Below are 12,435 nucleotides of genomic sequence, written 5' to 3' on the forward strand. Positions count from 1 at the left end.
GACCTCTTTATCTACAATTTTCTTGCTCCAGAAGACCAGTTTCTTAATTTTTAAAGGTTCAATGACTATTTATTTCCCAAATTCTTCATATGTCCTTACCTGAGGAATTCTGATACACACTGGGTTTTTTTCCATCTATCCACACAACTGACTTTTGTTTTTTCTGTAAATTCTGGTCCTTGCAGTTCATGTGCATCTTTACTTTTTTAAAATTATTTTTCTTGAAAATTTCAGTATGATATTAAAGATAAACAGAAAAGCAATGAAGATAAAATTTATAGCAGAGAATCAAAGTGTTCATACTTTTTCTTCATTATTTCTCATAGAATATGTATGATAAAAAAAATTATTAATTGGCACCTTAACATAGAAAATATTGTTTCAAATCACATGACATTGTTAGCTTGAGTGTGTGTTGTGGTCTGTATTTCTTCTCTATAGCGGAGGGGGCATATAGATGTATAAGAGGTGCTCATTAAGTATCTGTTCCAGGGGAGTAACCTATAGAGAAATCCTCACTCTTGTTATCTTATACTTTGCTGCTGACTACCAACCTGGAACCCAAACAAGCAGGCTTACCAGCCACATCAATACTCTAGCGGACAAGCTCTGTGAGTTCAGCATTGCTCAGTAGTTCTATTTGTGGGGCAAGAGGTATATATGTAATAGTGAAATGATGGGGGCAAACTTTTAAATTGAATTCTCTCCAAAGTGTTTCAATATTTGTCATATAAACATAGTTATTGAAGCTGCAGGACTAGTGAAGGAAACCGACATAAGTTGAGAGCTGATATAACCAAGTGAAGAAAACAGTGCAGAAGACATTTTGGAAAGGGAAGAATTGTCAGTGGGAAGATGATCCCCTGAGGCAGAGATGAAGGAAAGAAGGAATTTTTTTGAGGAAGATTGGCCCTAAGCTAACATCCACTGCCAATCCTGCTCTTTTTTGCTGAGGAAGATTGTCCCTGAGCTAACATCTGTGCCAATCTTCAATTTTATATGTGAGACGCCTGTGACAGCATGGTTTGATAAGCAGTGCATAGGTCTGCACCCAGGATCTGAACCAGTGAACCTTGGGCCATGGAAGTGGAGCACATGAACTTAACTGCTACACCACTGGGCTGGCCCCAGAAAGAAGAAATTTAGGAGCAGAAGCATGTCATGGGGATTCCCAAATAAGAGAGAGTATTACAAATGCCATGAAGATAATAAAAATGTGTGTCATGAACTTGATTGGCCTTCAAATTCAGAATATTTTGTGCTGAATTAGAAAGAACCCTGGAGTGAAGTGAGAAATTCTGGTTCTGAGTTCAAGAATCCACTACTTTCTGTGGGATCCTGGATAAATACTCATTCCTTGGAGTCTTCATTTTCTAATATGAGACTCTTGTTAGATTGCTAATATTTAATGCTGAGTGAGTACATATTGGCTAAATGAATGAGTTCATGATAAGTTTGTATGTAAATGGGTTTACACAGTCTAATGTGATATAAATGAAGCAAATTGCTTACAATTAGTGTTTTTCCTCTAAGATCAGGAACAAGACAAGGATGTCCACTCTTGCCATTTTTATTCAACATAGTATTGGAAGTCCTAGCCAGAGTAATTAGACAAGAAAAATAAATAAATGTCATCCAAATTGGAAAGGGAGAAGTAAAATTCCCCTTTTTCTAGAAGAAAGTAGAAGAAGTAGAATTTGAAGGCCAATCAAGTTCATGACACACATTTTTATTATCTTCATGGCATTTGTAATACTCTCTCTTATTTGGGAATCCCCATGACATGCTTCTGCTCCTAAATTTCTTCTTTCTGGGGCCAGCCCAGTGGTGTAGCAGTTAAGTTCATGTGCTCCACTTCCATGGCCCAAGGTTCACTGGTTCAGATCCTGGGTGCAGACCTATGCACTGCTTATCAAACCATGCTGTCACAGGCGTCTCACATATAAAATTGAAGAAGATTGGCACAGATGTTAGCTCAGGGACAATCTTCCTCAGCAAAAAAGAGCAGGATTGGCAGTGGATGTTAGCTTAGGGCCAATCTTCCTCAAAAAAATTCCTATGTACAGATAACATGATATTATATATAGAAAACTCTAAAGACTACATCAAAAGACTGTTGGAACTAATAAAAAATTCAGTACAGTTGCAGGATACAAAATTGATATAAAAATCTGTTGCATTTCTGTACACCAATAACAAACTGTCTGAAAGAGAAATTAAGAAAACAGTCTCATTTATAATTTCAGAAAAAGGATTGAAATACCTTGGAATAAATTTAACCAAGTAGGTGAAGAACTGTACATTGAGAACTATAGCCCATTGTTGAAAAAAGTTGAAGAAAACAGATAAATGGTAAGATAGTCCATGTTTATGAATTGGGACAATTAATATTGTTCAAATGTCTATACTACCAAAGCAATCTATAGATTCAATATAATCTCTATCAAAATTACAAGAGCATTCTTCAAAAATGTAGAGCAAACAATCCTAAAATTTTTGTGGAGCCACAAATGATTCAGAATAGCCAAAGCAATCTGGAGAAAGATAAGCAAAGCTGGAGGAATCTCCCTCCCTGATTTCAAACTATATTACCAGGCTGAAGTAATCAAAACAGCATGGTTTTGGCATAAAAACAGACACACATATCATGGAAGAGAATATAAAGCTCAGAAATAAACCCAAGCATGTAGGGTCAACTGATTTACAACAAAAGAGTCAAAAATATACAATGGAGAAAGGACAATCTCTTCAATAAATGGTTTGGGAAATCTGGACAGCAACAGGCAAAATAGTGAAACTAGACCACACTTTTACACCATACACAAAAGTTATCTCAAAATGGAGTAAACATTTGAATGTAAGATCTGAAACCATAAAACTCCTAGAAGATAAGATACGGAAAATTTCCTTGACATCAGTCTTGGTGAACATTTTTTGGATTTTACGTCAAAAGAAAGGTAACAAAAGCAAAAATAAACAAGTAGGTCTATCTCAAACTAAAAAGCTTCTGCACAGCAAAGAAACCATCAACAAAATAAATAGAAACCTACCAAATGGGATAAAATATTTGCAAATCATATATCTGATAAGGGATCAATATCCAAAATATATAAAGAACTCATGTAACTCAAAACCCTGCAAAAAAATCTGATTAAAAAAAGGACAGATGATCTGAACAGACATTTTTCCAAAGAAAACATACAGATGGCCAACAGGTACTTGAAAAGGGGCTCAACATCACTAATCATCAGTGAAATACAAATCAAAACCACCATGAGATATCACTTTACAGCTGTTAACATGGCTATTATCAAAAAGACAAGAAATACAAATATTGGAGAGGATGTTGAGAAAAGGGAACCCTCATGCACTGTTGGTTACAATGTAAATTGGTACAGCCACTATAGAAAACAGTATGAAATTCCCTCAAAAAGTTAAAAATAGAACTACCATATGATCCAGAAATTACACTTCTAAGTATTTTTCTAAAGGAAACAAAAACTAACTTGAAAAGATATCTGTACGCCCAAGTTTATTGCAGTATTATTTATAATAGCCAAGACAAGTAAGCAACCTAAGTGTCTATCAATGATAAATGGAAAAGAAAATATAGTGTGTGTGTATATATATACATACATACATATACAGTGAGATATTATTCAGCCATAGCAAAGAAGGAAATCTTGTCATTTGTGACAATAAAGATGGACCTAGAGGGCATTAGCGAAATGTCAGACAAAGACAAATACTGTATGATCTCACTTAAATGTGGATTTCTTTGTTTTTGGTGAGAAAGATTCACCCCGAGCTAACATCCTTTGCCAATCTTCCTCTTTCTTTCTTTCTTTGCCTGAGGAAGATTAGCCCTGAGCTAACGTCTGTGCCAATCTTCCTCTGTTTTGTGTGTGATTTGCCACTTCAGCATGGCTGATGAGTGGTGTAGGTCCACATCCAGGATCTGAACCCATGACCCTGGGCCACTGAAGCAGAGAACCTTAGTCCCTAAGGAAATCTCATTGAGTATCATGCCTTTAAATAACATTCATGTGTTTACGACATCAAATTTATAGCTCCAGTCCCTGAACTTTGATTAATATATTCAACTTCATGTCAACATCTCTATTAGTATTTTGAAAAGCAACTGTATTTAAAGTGTCAAAAACTGTACTCCTAATCTTTCCTCCTTCCCTTCTTCTCTGATAGTAATTCCAATCTCATAACGACAACTCTATTTTCATTATTTAAGTATACCTTGGAGGTATCCTTGATTTCTCTGTTTCTCTCACTTCTCTCAATCAAAATACCAGCAAATCTTGTTAATTCTAACTTCAAATTTATCCATAATCTGACCACTTCTTAAAACCTTCACTGCTACCATCCTGGCTCAAATCACAAACATGGATTATGGTGATGGTCTCCTAAAAGTTCCCCCTCCCCTTCCTTATTCTCAAGAGACAGACAGAGATCCTGACAAGAGGTGACCTTTCCTTACTGCCCTAACAAAATAATATCCAGCAGCATTCACTATCATCCTTAGCCTGTTTTATTTTTCTTCAATAGACTTATTACTGTCTGACATACATACCAGGTTTATTTTCTTATTGTCTTCTTCTACCTCCATTATCTTGTTGGGAATATGAAGAATATCAATACCATCTTGACCCTAGGGACTTTATGTTTTTCACTGCCAAATATCCAGCACCCAGAACAGAGCTTGAGACATAATAGAATTCAATCCTGTTTGTTGAATGAATATATCAATAGATGAATGGATGCATGACATCTCTTTCTGAGGAAGTTCTCATTAGATTGCATGATTATTACCTCTATCATCATTGATGGAGAGTCTAGGCACCGGTAGACTAAATGACTTACACATGAATCCATGAGTGTTACTTGTTTGGTGCAATGGAGATAGCCCAGTCCAATTCTGTCATTTTATACAGAAGTAGAAACAGGGGAAGGTGAGAAGTGGAGAGGTGAAGCAACGTGGCTTAAGTTAGACAGTTAATCAACTACTGAACCAGAGCTAATGTTCAGCATCCTGGCTCTTTGTTCAGTCCTTGTTTTCTTCTCCTTTTATTCTTAGAAGTCCAGTCTGGAAAAAAGTTTCCTTTATGTCCTTCTTTCAACTTTCTTCTCCTACTATCTCATTACTGGGTGCAAAAATTTTATATAAATCTCACCAAACTAAATGAAATACTTTGAACTTTTCCTAAGTCATTGTTTAATTGGCAAAATTCCACCTGAGAGAAAATAAATTTCATGGGGAAATTGTTCCCTTGATTATGGTATGCAGCTTATTTATTTTAAATGGTTCAAGGATCTAAGCCTTTAATCAGAACCCTTGGACTTTCAGTGTGTGGGTAGGTTTTTTACATCAAAATCAGGATCTTAAAATCTCTGAGCTTGCTGCTTTCTGTGACATCTATTTCTTAGATATTATAAATACAAATATCAACCCAGATCCAGACCCCCTGAATTTTTATTTTTTGTGTGTGATTCATCTTAACCATCATCCACTTTGTTTTCTGAAAGCTCTTAGGAATATTGGTGGTTTGATGTTGGGGACAAGGTCTGATTTTTGAATTCCAGTACCATCAGAAGACAGCCTACTGTTGTTGAAAGAGCACTGATTTCTAGGTTAATAACCTGAAAATAACTTGTATGTGGCTTGGGAATCCAATTAACCTCTTTCTTGTTCACCTCATCTACAAACAGAAGAAGTCAGAATGAAAGATCTCTGAGTCTTTTCAACTCCACTCTCAGTGTAGCTTAGCTGAGCATGACTTGGACTTTGCTCATTGGGGTCCTTCAGCAAAAAATCAGCTGAGTGGGTAACATTAGCAAAAGTACCCTGCTTGTTCAGGGACTAGGATTCCCAGAGAGGAATCCAATGCCCCATCCCTCCTGATTTTCCCAAACTAGGTCATCTCCTTGAGTAATAATCTATTCCAGCAGAGGGGTAAACTTCACGCTGAATTGGAGGCACTTTAGTGCATTTGAGATCCATCTGATCCAAATCCTTGTTCTAAGGCAAAACAAAACCACACCAAATTTTCTGACCTAAAGGTATGTAATATGACTGGAAGTGGAGGTGTAAAGTCTCTAAGCAACCATAGGACATTGGGCAAGTCAGTTCCTATCTTTGAGCCACAAGTGTTCATTTGAAAAATGAGCTGTTTGGGATGAAGATTTTTTTGGAGGGTAATGAATTCAATTTATTTATTTATTTTTATTGTGGTAAAATGTACATAACATAAAATTTGATGGATTTTGATGTCCTTTAACATTTGGGGCTTCTATGAGATACCATTTGGGAATTATGAAGTGGGAACACGTGATTGGGAAGGATGTTCCATTTCTTCACTCTGAGATCAGTCACATCAACACATCAAGCTCTCTCTTATATTTTCTCTGATGATTGTCTGTGTTCTATCAATATCCTGTGGCCCACAGTCCAGCAGGTTGCCTCATGTAGGTCTACACACTCAAATACTGATTTATTCACTTACATCCTGGTCACATTTTCTTTCCATGATTCTAGGTCAAGCAGCATTGTGGAGAGACAGGAGGTATTTCTTACCAGCTCAGTGGGAGAGACGGTGGGAACGGGTGAGGGGTGGGGTAGCAGAGAAAGGAATAAATACGGAAAAGACGGAGATGACAGAAAAGGAAAGGGTAGTTTTCAAAGAGGAAGGCTATCAGATATTCCTTCTCTGAGGGATGAAGCCTGGAAAAGCGGAACCCTTCATGATTCTGTGCTTATGTCTGAGTGATCTCTCAGCTTGGTCGTAAGATAGTTTCCTTAGTTTCTCTAATGCATCAAAAACATTTGCGTTCGTACTCATATAAGAAATATTTGTGTCAGTGAATAATTATACTTTAGACTTCTAAAAAAGGGTTTATTTAATTTTTACTCTTCACTTACATGTTAGGTACCTAGAAATTGTATAGGGGAGTGATAAAGGGCATAGGATCTCTGGTTAGGCTGCTTAGATTGAAATCCTAGCTCCACAGCTATGTAACCTCAGGCCAGTTAATTCACTTATCTATGCTTCTGTTTCCTCATATGTAAAAAAATAGGCATGATAATAATGGTACCCACACCATAAGTTTGTTCTGAGAATTGAATGAATTAATGTATAAAGAGCACTTGTAAAGTGTGTGGCACATGGCACTATTGAAATATTAACTATTATTTGCAACCAAAATGAAATTAATAATAAAGATTTAGGAAACATATTTAAAAAGGTAATTGTGAATACTACGATAGTATATTTCTTAGTATAAGATATAGACTCAAAGTTACAATTATAAAGAATCTGTTAATTGCTGTAAAAGTAGTATGATAAAGTACCATAGGAGCACAGAGGAAGGAACACATTATTCTTATTGTAGTGAGAATCTCCATGCAATCTAGAAAGAAGGAATGCTAAACAGAGAAAGGAAAAAGGATGACTTGGATTAGGAAATAGCTGTATAATGTTCACTTGGAGAATGACAATAAGGGTGCAAAAATAGGTAATGGTCAGTTCAAGAAGGACCTGGAACCCATGCTAGGAATATTGGAATTTATGCTGTGGGCAATGGGGAGATGTTGATAGAGCTTAGGTAAGTTAGTAACATGATTTAATATACATTTAAGGACAATTACCACAATATTTACAATGCTGCTCAGAGAAGAGAAGATGCATATGGGTTAGAGTATTAAAGACAAATTTCATTGAACACATGAGACTGGAATTGGGCTTTGAAGGTGGGTAGGGTTGGAAGGGACAGAGAGTGCATTTCTAGTGAAGGGAGGCTGTTGGTAGGAATGAGGAGGGTGGGCTTTTGGGAGGTGGAGATGACCCTGTGTTGAACAGAGGTGAGGTGGAGTAAGCGGGTAACAGGTTGATTGTTGAGATGGCTCAGTGTGGAAAGGTCTCTAAAAGTGAGTCAGAGGAGTTCAGGTTTGCCCTGGTTCTCCCAAGCAGTGGAGGACCTGAGCAAAGAAGGGTCAGGAAACAATTTTCTCTCTGCAGTTTTAGGATGGATGGGTGGGAGCATCTGAAGACTAAGGCACTTCAGTAATTTAGGCATCAGCTGAGAGCATGTGATAAGGTGATGGTGGCAAGGATGGAGAGAAAGTGCCCACAGGAGAGGGTTTAAAGATAAAATTAATGGGACATGGTGATGACTGGGTATAGGAATGAAAGAAGATGTGGGTCATATATGACATCCAAGCTACAACCTGGGCAGCTTGGAGGGTGTTGGTGGCATCAGAGTATCTTCCAGGTCACACTTGCCTGTAGGTCCTCTGTTACTCCATAGCTTAGTTTCATCAGCTTCAAAAAAAATCTCTGCACAAAACCTTTCCTTGGGCTCCTAAGTGAGGATGTGGCCAAAGATGATTCTTGCATCTCACAATCTTATCTTCTAATGATTCAGCTACCTGATTTTCGAAGGTGCTGAGATGGTGCCAGACATTCCTAATGATTTTGGGTTCCTGGTGTCCACAATACTGCTCCTGCAGGAAAGGGCACCACACCATGATAAATTTAGCAATACTGCTTGTGTTAGCTCATGGGTTTCAATGTAATTTCTCTGCTGCACCCACCTTGCTGAAACTTTAGCTCTTGGTTTGGCAGTTTCCTATTGCTTTCATGGAGTGTTGGTCTCCCCTTTTTTGTTTCTGCTGATGAACTTTAGAGGATTTATACAAATTACAAAGAAAAATTCCGTTGGATTTTGGTAGATGTTCCATAAATTTGTAGATATATTTAGGTAGAATTGAAACCTCCATTATATTCAATTTTATTACTTAAACATGACTTCATAAGAATTTTTTTGGTGGATATAAGTATGTTTTCCCTTTTATAGATGTATTTTCTTGTGTACCTTTAGTAGTTTTATGGTTTTCTCTGCATAACTATATTGCATTTTTAAGTGCTTTTTATTTAAAAAATTTCTTGACTCTTGTAAAGGGAATATTTTTCAGTTAGGTTTTCTAACCAGTAGTAGCATTTTGAAATTTATTATGGCTAGGTTTTCAGTTTTATTTATTTGTGTTTTTCCTAGGCTTATAGCTTAAGAGATTCTGCTTGCAAGAAAAAGATGTAACAAAGTAGCTTTAGCAAAGAGAACTGAGCTGAGGAATAAAGGGCTTTCTCTGGCATCCAAGTACTTGAAGGACCTGCATTAGGGCTTGAAGAGTCAAGGATCAAGGACAGTCTCTGCATCTCTGAGATGCCATAGTCTCTTTCCCGACTATTTTTCATGCTCCAGCACCCTAGTTTTTCAATTTTTTCTGGTTCAGTGACTTTATTTAATCTTAAAAATTGTTTTCTTTAGTAAAAAGTGTATATATTTAATATTTACAGCTTGCTATTTTGATATACATATATGCAATGAAATGTCTAGTACAGTTAAGCTAATTAATATGTTCATCTTCTCATATAATTGCCATTTGGTTATTTGGTGAGAACCCTTGTATTCTGCTCTCTTAGGAAATTTCAAACTTCTTCATGTGTCCTTACCGGAGGAATTCTGGCACACACTACTTTGTTTCTGTCTGTCCACATGACTGACTTTTGTTTTCTCTGTTGATTCGAAGTCTTGCTATTTGGGTGCATTTTTACAATTTCAAAAGGACATTTCTTGAAAATTTTGGTATGAAATCAGAGATAAAGGGAAAAGCAATGAGGATAAAATTTATAGCAGAGTATCAAGGTGTTCATATATTTTTCTCATGAATCATACATAGTGAAATGAGCTCCTAATTGGCACCTACCTGGAGAATGTAGTTTTATCACATGACATTGTTAGCTTGAGTATGTATTGTGATCCATATTGCTTCTATATAGTCCGGGGTGTGTATAGATGCACAAGAGGTGCTCAGTAAATATCTGTTACGGGGAGTAACTTATAGAGAAATATTCACTTTTTTAAAAAACAGATTGGCACCTGAGCTAACAACTGTTGCCAATCTTTTTTTTGTTCCTGCTTTTTTTTCTCCCCAAATCCTCCCAGCACATAGTTATATATATATTTTAGTTGTGGATTGTTCTAATTGTTACATGTGGGGCGCCACCTCAACATGGTCTAATGAGTGGTGCCATGTCCACACCCAGGATCCGAACCCTGGGCCACCAAAGAGGAGCACACGCACTTAACCACTCTGCCATGGGGCCGGCCCCAAGAAATATTCACTTTTCTTATCATATACTTTGCTGCAGGCTATGAACCTGCAAGCAGTCTAACCAGTCATAACAATGTTCTAGAGGTCAAGCTCTGTGAGTAAAAGATCTCTCAGTAATTTGAGCAGTGAGGCAAGAAGTATAAATGTAACAGTGAAATGATGGAGATAAGCTAGTAAGTTGAATTCTTTCCAAAACGTTTGAGCATTTGTCATATAAACTTGGTTATTGAAGCTGCAAGATTGGTGAAGGAATCTGATCTGAGTAATTTGAGGACTGGTATAACTGAGTGAAGAAAACACTGCAGAGGACCTTTAGGAAAGGGAAGAATTATCAGTGGGAAGATGATTCCCTGAGGCAGAGATGAAGGAAAGAAGGAATTTAGGAGCAGAAGTGTGTCACGGGGATTCTCCAATAGGAGAGAACTATCAAAATACAAGTAAGACAGTAAAAGTGTAGGTTATGAACTTGAATGGCCCCCAAACTCAGAGTATCTGGTGATGAATTAAAAAGAATCCTGGACTGAAATCGGAAAGCCTGCTTCTGAGTCCCAGAATCCAGCACTCTCTGTGGGATCCTGAGTAAATAACCGTTTCTTTGAGTCTTCATTTTCTAATCTATAAACTGTTGCTAGATTCCTAGTATTTAATGCTGAGTGAGTACATATTGGCTAAATAAAGGAATTCACGATAATTGTATGTAAAGTAACTGTCTAAGTGTCTAACGTGCTATAAATGAAGCAAATTGGTTGCAATCAGTGTTTGCTTTACTGCGGGCCCCTCAGTATCTCGTGTCCAGCACATCTGAATCAATTCCATGGCGAGTACAAATAATGTGACTGAGTTAATTATCGTTGGCCTTTTCCAGGATCCAGAGATGCAGAGAATGTGCTTTGTGATATTTCTTCCTGTGTACTTGGCCACAGTGGTGGGCAATGGCCTCATTGTTCTGACAGTCAGTGTCAGTAAGAGTCTAAATTCCCCGATGTATTTCTTCCTTAGTTACCTGTCCCTGGTAGAGATCAGTTACTCCTCTACTGTTGTTCCTGAATTCATCACAGACTTACTTCCCAAAATTAAAACCATCTCCCTAGAGGGCTGTGTAGCTCAGATATTCTTCTTCCACTTCCTTGGAGTGACTGAGACCTTCCTGCTCACGGTGATGACCTATGACCACTATGTAGCCATCTGCAAACCCCTTCACTACACAACCATTATGAGCAGGCCTGTGTGTCACCTTCTGGTGGCTGGCTTCTGGCTTGGGGGATTTTTTCATTCCATGGTTCAGGTCATTTTTACTCTCCATTTATCCTTTTGTGGCCCCAATGTGATTGACCACTATTTCTGTGACCTCCCTCCCTTATTCAAGATTTCTTGCACTGACATCTCTGTGGAGGGGGTTGTTGAGCTGGATTATTCTCTGTCTTCTCCTTCCTCCTCTTGGTCTCCTCCTATATCATCATCCTGGTCAACTTGAGGAACCATTCTGCAGAGGGAAGGCACAAAGCCTTCTCCTGTGCCTCTCACATCACTGCGGTTATCTTGTTCTTTGGACCTGCCATCTTCCTCTACATGTGGCCCCCCTCCACCTTCACTGAGGACAAACTGATGGCTGTGTTCTATACAGTTGTCATGCCCATGCTGAACCCCATCATCTATACACTCAGAAATGCAGAGATGAAAATTGCCATGAAGAGATTATGGGACAAGAAAATGAATTCAAGGGAGGAATAAAAAGGAAAACCTGAGGGGCCAGCCCGGGGGCACAGCTGTTAAGTTCCCACAATCTGCTTTGGTGGCCCGGGGTTCACCAGTTTGGATCCCAGGTGAGGACATGGCACCGCTTGTGAAGCCATGCTGTGGCAGGCATCCCACAATATAAAGTAGAGGAAGATAGGCACGGATGTTAGCTCAAGGCTAATCTTCCTCAAAAAAAAAAAAAAAAAGAAAACCTGAAAAACATTAGCATGTACAGAGTGACCAAATATGCATTTTGATTTTAGTCAACTATGGGGAAGAGAGCAAATGTTAACCTCTTCATATTTATTATTGTATTTTATTTTTTATAAAACTGTCCTAGGATGATGAATTTTAGTTTTTCTACATCTTTAGATACCACCAGGAAATCCCAAACTTCTGTAGTTCTTTGGTGCTGCCATCCTTAAAACCTAATCCCCCACAGAATTCATAGTTAGAAATGAGTTTCTATCTCATTACTACATTTTGTGTCAACTCTCTCATTCTATTTTCACTAT

The 12,435-nt window shown here is 37.8% G+C and overlaps 1 pseudogene; it reads left to right on the top strand.

Annotated features, from left to right (window-relative positions):
* Positions 1-10,997: 10,997 nt before the first annotated feature.
* On the top strand, positions 10,998-11,914 carry LOC106827237 (olfactory receptor 4B1-like; annotated as a pseudogene).
* The last annotated feature ends 521 nt before the right edge of the window (positions 11,915-12,435 follow it).

The sequence above is a fragment of the Equus asinus genome, chromosome 17, assembly GCF_041296235.1.
Source record: "Equus asinus isolate D_3611 breed Donkey chromosome 17, EquAss-T2T_v2, whole genome shotgun sequence".
Classification (NCBI taxonomy): domain Eukaryota; kingdom Metazoa; phylum Chordata; class Mammalia; order Perissodactyla; family Equidae; genus Equus; species Equus asinus.